Source organism: Equus caballus, chromosome 10 (assembly GCF_041296265.1).
Source record: "Equus caballus isolate H_3958 breed thoroughbred chromosome 10, TB-T2T, whole genome shotgun sequence".
Lineage (NCBI taxonomy): Eukaryota > Metazoa > Chordata > Mammalia > Perissodactyla > Equidae > Equus > Equus caballus.
In genome coordinates this window covers 27,096,504-27,104,291 of record NC_091693.1, presented here as the reverse complement: position 1 = coordinate 27,104,291, position 7,788 = coordinate 27,096,504, and positions in this window count along the sequence as shown.

Here is a 7,788-nt window from a genome sequence, read left to right as displayed (position 1 = left end):
CGCCCCGACTCGATGCGCACGCACGGAAATACCCCTCTCCTGAGCTTTCATTGGTTCAGACGCCAACGGCGACTGGCGCTTAGTACCCTGGGTAATGTAGTTCTCACATCTTCAAAAGCCCAAGGACTGTGTGCTCGCCACTGGGGTGTCCAGGGGCAATGGCACCAGGAGAGATTCTGGGAAGTGGTGTCTCCAGCCTCCTAAGGCGAGAGAAGACCTTTGCTCTTTGTTTAAGAGGCTGTATGCAGATTCCTGGGGAGTGTTGTCGGCAACTGATCACCTAAGTGTTTACGGATATTATTTCAGACTCCTTGAAGCCTAGCATGCTCCCAGAGTCTAAAAGTGTTGTCTCAGGTGCTCCCAATGAGTACAAATCCAAAGGGATGTATCATTCCATAGAGTCCTTCAGACACACAATGTGTCTACTCTTAGCTGGAACCTGGTGAGTATTATCTTCTTTTCCTTCAAGTGCCTGTTGCCTGAGACGTTAGAGTCAGCTTGATGAGTTTCAGGATGTTGAGTCAGGAACAAGAGAAAAAGCCTCCACAGAGGGACGGGACAGAGAAGATAGAAAAGGGATGTTAGAGTGCTCTGAAGCGGGAGGACAAAGCTGGAACTCTGTTTCTGGTTCCCACCGAAAATGTCTTTCCTGCCTGTAGAGTCAATGATTGTGTCCAACTTCTTGAGGAACAGTGGTGTATCTATATATTTCTTACTCAATAGCCTTAGATACCTTCAATTCCTTTTAGGAACGTGACAAGTATTTGAGAAGAACCGCTTACCAAATGCCATTTCTGAGGGCCATTGGTAAGTTCTTTTCAGTTTGAGCTCCACTTTTTCATCTGAGCTCCAGATCTAATTGGCCTTTTAGTTGTGGGCTCAGTGGGTCAAGTTGGAGTGCAGACGGTTCTATCCAGAACCTGAAGTCCCTAGCCCACACATTGGAATCCCTTCCCCAGTTCCAATCTGCTGTCTGCATTTACTGGGGTTTCCTGGTTTAGTCCTTTCCCCGGTTCTAGTCTGTAGTCTCCATTTCTTAGAGCTAGCTGGTTTAGGTTGTGCAGTGAATTGCTGGTGGTACCAGCCGCAGTTTGACCGGGTTCAGCTTAAACACCAGACTGGATCTGGGGTTGGACTGGGTCCAATTTAGTTGGCAGTATTGTCTAATCCTCAGGCCTTGGTTTTGTCCCTGGATTCCATGTGGGAAACAGCTGATGGCAGCTGCAGTTCTCCATTTGTTTGGAATCAATCTGCTATCCCCACTCTTTGAGGTGTGCTGGTTCAATCCTATCCCCAGTCCCTAGTTTGTTGGGTACTGCTAGTGTCCATGGTTCCATTTCCCTGATTACTCTTGGTTTCTCTTAATGTACACATGAGGTAAAGGCTATTCCTAAAAGAAAATCTCAGAAGCCTCATAACTTAGGTATTGATGTGGCTTCGAAGAAACCCAAACGTCTACCTAAAAGAAATGGGATCTTTTATTTCCAGAGAGTTGAGCACACCACCTTCCAGCACATTGGCTTATTTTATATTTAATGACCATAGTCCTGGAATTTGCAGATACTTAACAAGATGGCAACATTTTACTAAAAACAACCTAGAATTATAATGGCCATTATGGGGAATGTTCCAATTAGGTGAAATTACTCATTTAAGAAATGCATCCGCGGGGCCGGCCCCTTGGCCGAGGGGTTAAGTTCTCGCGCTCTGCTTTGGCAGCCCAGGGTTTCACCAGTTTGAATCCTGGGCGCGGACATGGCACTGCTCATCAAGCCGTGCTGAGTGGCATCCCACATGCAACAACTAGAAGGACCCACAACTAAAAATACACAACTATGTACCGGGAGGGCCTTTGGGAGAAAAAGGAAAAATAAAATCTTTTAAAAAAACAAAAAGGAAATGCACTTGCGAGCAAGGGATCCCAAATTGGGAGAGCAAAATGAAATGCCTACTTTGTTATACAAATGCTTACAAAAGTCTTCAAGATTCCAAAATAGCTTCATTGAAAGACTATTTACAAGAGGCTAGTGAAAAATGAAAGTGACAAAAAATACCTAAAACAGACAGTGGGCTGGATGTGACAGTGGGTAGGACTCTTACAGCCCTCCTCCCACTTCCTTTTTCACCTGAGTACTCACCACTCACCAATTCTTTGTATGGGAACTTTTTCAAGCCTTCCTCTCCTAAGTTAAAATGAAACTGTGTACCCAGAGAGAAAGAAACATTCCAACAATAAGTGGGTGGATGTGTCAATCCTTTTTGCCAATCCCCAGACCTCCCATATTATGTTGTAAAAGATCAGGAAGTTGGAAATAGAATTGTCCGGCACATAAAGAGAAGATAAATTTAAATAATAGTTACTCTAGGAACTAAGAGCCATTCTTTGAAATGCAAACATTAGGGAGAAGTTTCTCATCAGAAGGAAAAAAATGTGAGAGAGAGAAGTATTTGGAAATTGGGCTAATGAAAAATCTTAAGTGTCCTCTCCGCAGATATTAGTAACTATAATGTCTCCGTTTGTGTTTGTATGATTCTGTGTGTGTCTATGTAGATGTGTGATGTTTTTCTACCTTTGGGTGATATTGCCAAAATTAGTTTGTAAAAGCACTCTATTTAATTGGGTTGAAGGTCAAGTGCTTGTAAGGATTGGGCATTCTAAATTTCTCAGGAATATAAAAATTAACCCAAATGTTCTTTCAAGTTAACGTGGCCTAAAATAATCTTTAGTAAATAAAAGCTAGTTTAAGTTCATTGGTTTAATTAAAAGAGACATGTCTTTACAGCTATCATCATTAAACATAAGACTTTTATTTTACTTAGGCTTACAAATTTGTCAGCAAGAAAAATAACTCGATACGATGAAATTTTCATAAGTAGTCTAAACATAATTGTTAAGAGTGAGTAAATTAAATAAATGTAAGTAGAATAAAAGATTTTTAGGTGAACTTTTCAAATATGTTTCCCAAATCTCTTTGTCAACTTGAAACTTTTTAGAGTTTTGCTAAGTTAAATCAAATGATAGAAATGTATTGAATATATCAGTCATTCCCTAATGAGATCAAATATTGAATATTAATTACTGAATATATGTTTATCTACTTTGAGCTTCCTATTGCAGAGAAACTAAAGATAAAACTGGATCTATTAGTAAGCATGTCTTGTGTCACACGAAGAAAATTTCCATGAAAGAGCACATTTCTAGAAATTATAAAAAATATTTACAGACATGAGCCACATTACAACGTTTTGGTCAACAACGGATCACATATATGACAGTGGTTCCATAAGATGAGTACCATATAGCCCAGGTGTAAGGTAGGCTATCCCATCTAGGTTTGTGTGAGTACGTTCTATGACATTTGCACAGTGAAAAAAAATGCCTAATGGCGCATTTCTCAGAACATATCCCTCTCAAGAGATGCAGATCTGTATATGTCTGCCAATCCACAGAATGCTAATGAAAAAAATAGTTCATAATTGCTTACTTCTTAGTTTACACTAGAAATCAAAGGTTTCTAAGGGTTAAAAATCCTAATGTATGGAATTAGAACTACTGGAAATAGTAAGGGAAAGGAATTTTATGTACAGTCAGGGCTGGCTAAGTTTGGAATAAACTTAATCAAATAAATGAATTTTAATACCAGAAGTAAGTTGATACAAAAGTAAAATTTGGCTTTCTCTCTGTTAAAAAAGAAAAAGTTTTTTTAGACTATTGGTCTGCTCCTGATAAGAGATTATGAAAGGAAAACAAAGATTTTTATGGTGTATCAAAAAAATTTTCTGTGCTGTATGAAGTCTGCCTTCTTTACGCTGTGCTTATATTAGCATATAAGTCTTCTAGAAATTATGTGAAGTTCCTAAAATCCTGATATGTCCTGGTATAATGTTATCAGTGATAATTCTCGTTATTATCTTAAAATGTTGTATGTCACAGAAATGACCAAATTTTTTTGTCAATTGCATTATAACAAACCATTTAAAAAATTCTTTTGTCACTTATAGTTACTCTGATGCTTTTGCCAAGATGCTTCATCTTCATAACATTCATAGAAAGGAAACGCATGAGACTGAATTGGGCCTCTGTCATCAAAATTGAGACTCACACTAAAAGGACTAAATCTGAGTATCAGGAACATACCCTACCTGACTTTCATGCAAAGGCAGCAGCAACAGAATCTAAAAGATTGCGGCACATATGCGTGAAGCCCATTCTGCTTCTGCAAAAAAAATGACCCCTCATTGCCAGACATTTGCCATCCTGATGTCCTTGTAGCATGGCAACACTCCGCTGCTGAATCAGAAAAATTAAGATAGGTAGACAATGGCTGTAAAATAAACAAACAAACAGTGCTATAGGAAACCCAAGACAGCTGCTTAGTTTTTCCTTGTTCCCTAGAAAACTGTATGTTTTAAGTTTTGCATTCCTTCACCCACCATAGTGCATTTAAGGTGACTCAAATTATGAATCAATGCCGGAGTCCTGCTCCAGCTGAGTCCAGGTTCCTGAGGGAGGGACGGAGTCGGCGCAGTGAAGGAAGAGACGTGAGACTTGAGTCGGTGTAATCAAGTCTCTCTTTACTGTTCACAAGTGTCGTTTTTATATTTTTCAGGATTAGTACAGAAATAGCTCTACAAATATTCTCAGAGAGATAAGGAGATACAAAGCGAGCACAAGAATATTTATTAGCATTCCATTCTATAGAGCATAAGGTTAATGATCGTCTTCTCCACAATTGACTATTATTTATTGTCTCTAAGCTAAAAGAGGTAGGTACCTTGACATCTGTTGTAATTCATGGTAAAGTTAAATCAAAGAGAGAAGGTCCAGACCTCCGGACAGGACAGCATTCCGTCTCTTCACATCCTGGGGGAGCTACTCCTGCCTCCACCAACAAATTATGAATCAACATTGGTGGCGAGACTTCTACAAAATTGCAAAAGCAGTCTACTAGCAATGTCTGATATGCCAGGTTCATAGTCCTGGAAAAACTATTCTTGTTCCCAGAGACCTGAGACCCACCTTCTGGACCCTTTGAACACATGCAACTACACTTCATTCAACTGCCACTTAGCATGGGTTATGAATATGTTCTTGTTATTATATGCATGTTTTCTGGATGGGTCAAAGCCTTCCCCTTTCTCAAGGCTGATGCCCTCAAGGTGGCAAAAATACTATTAGAAAATGTGTCTCCCACTTGGGGTATACCTTCCACAACCTCCGGTGATAGAGGCACCCACTTCACTGGGCATATTATATGAACCTTAACAAAAAACCTTGCAAACTTCTTGGAATTATCAGGTACTGTTAACTAACCCTTGTGCCACCGAACTCCAGGGAGTGGACTCTTGGATTCATTTGTTCACCTAAAGAAGGCAACAACCCCAACTGGACCTGCACACTGTCCAGTGAGCTGAAATTGAAGATTTCCGGGAATTGAAGCGATGGCATCTGAAGGAGACAGCTCTCCTGAGATGACTGGGCCAGGCCTGTACACCCTTTTCTCACTGTTGCTTCTTCATTTTCTCCCTCTCTTTCTTGGAAGGACAATGCCTTTGCTTGCCTTTCCCAATCTATTGCAAATGGGGGAAACCTCTCTGATTGTTGGATTTGTCATCAGAATCCTCAATTTGTCCAAGACAGCAATGACCCCTTAGTTCACCCTATAAGTAACTTCACTAGAATTCTATATCCCACCGCATGGCTAAATTGTTCTGCAATTCCCTTTTATAAAGTTAGAATACTAAACGCATGTAACCTCATTCCTTGCTTCAATTTAGCCCTAGGATGGGAAAATGAGATCTCTCAACTGCATGCGAGACACTGCAGGGCAGCCAATATAAATTGGGCCATTTGTAAGCTTGCTGACATACCCATATATTTAGGTTGTCTTTCAATATGTAATAATACATTATCTGAGTCTTGGTCAAATGCTCCGAACACCTCTATACCAATGAACGGGTCCCTGGATGTTGTCACAATGCAGGAACCTTATGCACACCTTCTGGCTACATCTTTATATGTGGAAGTTTTGGTAATGGCCTTTATGCCTGGGCAACTAATTGCCTTGACAGCTGGAGAATAAAAGGACAATGTGGACTTGCTGTATTCACTGTTCTATTCTCTCCCTATAATAAAACAGAAGCCTCCCATTGGTTTGTCCCATTAAATCTCTATAACCACCTGCTCTGCCACATGCCAGCTGGGTAGGCAGTGCAGGATAGGTTGCTGAGAGACTAAAGAAGAGATCTGGAGACAGTGAATGAGACATATTGGTTTATTGGGGGTTACTTACAGGGAAGGTCCAGTGGCGGCCAGCTGGATGGAAGCATACACCACTACTGCCCCTTGAGAGAAGCTTGTTTAAGTAGGCAGAGGAACAAAGGCTGCATGCTTGCCAAGAGGGACTATCGCTGTATGACCTGTATTCCAAGAAGGCCCCCCGCCACCAGAGGGCCTCCCTGTTCCCTCAGACTGCAAGCGTCTCTGTGGATTTAACCAAAAAAGAGGAATTATTTCCAATGAAATTATTTCCAACGACTTCCATAAAGTCAATATGACTACATTCTATATTAGTAAATAAGAGAAAATAATGAATATAAAACATTTCAACAATAATATTTTGAGTAAAATAATGGATATTTAAAGTTTGAAACTATCTGTAGTTTCTAAAAACTTCTTAAAAGAAATGGCATGTGGGCAGATTTGCAAAAAGGAAAAAGCAAGAACTTCACGGGCTCTTGTTTCCTAGTTCTGACCAAGGTTTTCCTGTGTTACCAGGTCATCCAATCCAGATTGCTATCCCCTTTTTTTAAATTAAAAAAATTTCAATTAAAATACACTGTGGGGAGTGATATCAGCATAATGGTGGACTAGTGAGCTCCAAGCCCTATTTCCCTTGCCAGAGATTTTTAAAAACCCCAGTCAACTGAGAATTCTATACCTGGGAAATTGTTCTTTAAAAAATGAGGAAGAAATAAAGACATTACTAGATAAACAAAAGCTGAGGGGATTCATGACCACTAGACAGGTAGGGATTCTCATCTGTTTTGTACCACCCTATATAGCCCCAGAATTTAACTCATCCTGGCAGTTGATGGTCACTCATTACATATATGTCAGGTTGAAATCAATATTTCAGGTGGAGAGGGTGGGGGCTAAATGGAGGCAGCCCTGGTGCAGAGAGGAGGATTAGAGGGGACCACAGAAGAACTGAGGGAGTAGGAACTTCGAGACAGCTTCAGCCCCCAGCCAAGATGAGGACCCTCTAACAACCTTCACAGTTAAACAGAAAAAGAAAGAGAAAATGACTAGTAGAACAGTAATACAAAGAAATTATAGGGCCAGCCATTGGCACAACAGTTAATTTCGCATGTGCCACTTCGGCAGCCCGGGGTTCGTGGGTTCAGATCCTGGGTGCGGACCTATGCACTGCTTATCAAGCCATGCTGTGTCAGGTGTCCCACATATAAAGTTGAGGAAGATGGGCATGGATGTTAGCTCAGGGCCAGTCTTCCTCAGCAAAAAGAGGAGGATTGGTGGCAGATGTTAGTTCAGGCTAATCTTCCTCAAAAAAATTTTAACAAAAGAAAAGAAAGAAACTATACTGATGAAGCAAAATAAAAGGAGGGTTAAAGGGAAAGAAACAGAACTGTGAAGAGAAATTGGAAATAAATTTAAGTTAAAAACAGTGATACTATCTTGTTTAGAGTGAGAATGAACAAGGTTTGTATTAGAGACAAGAGGGGCTTACAAGTCCAAAATTTGCTCTTCTTACTGAACACTGCTGG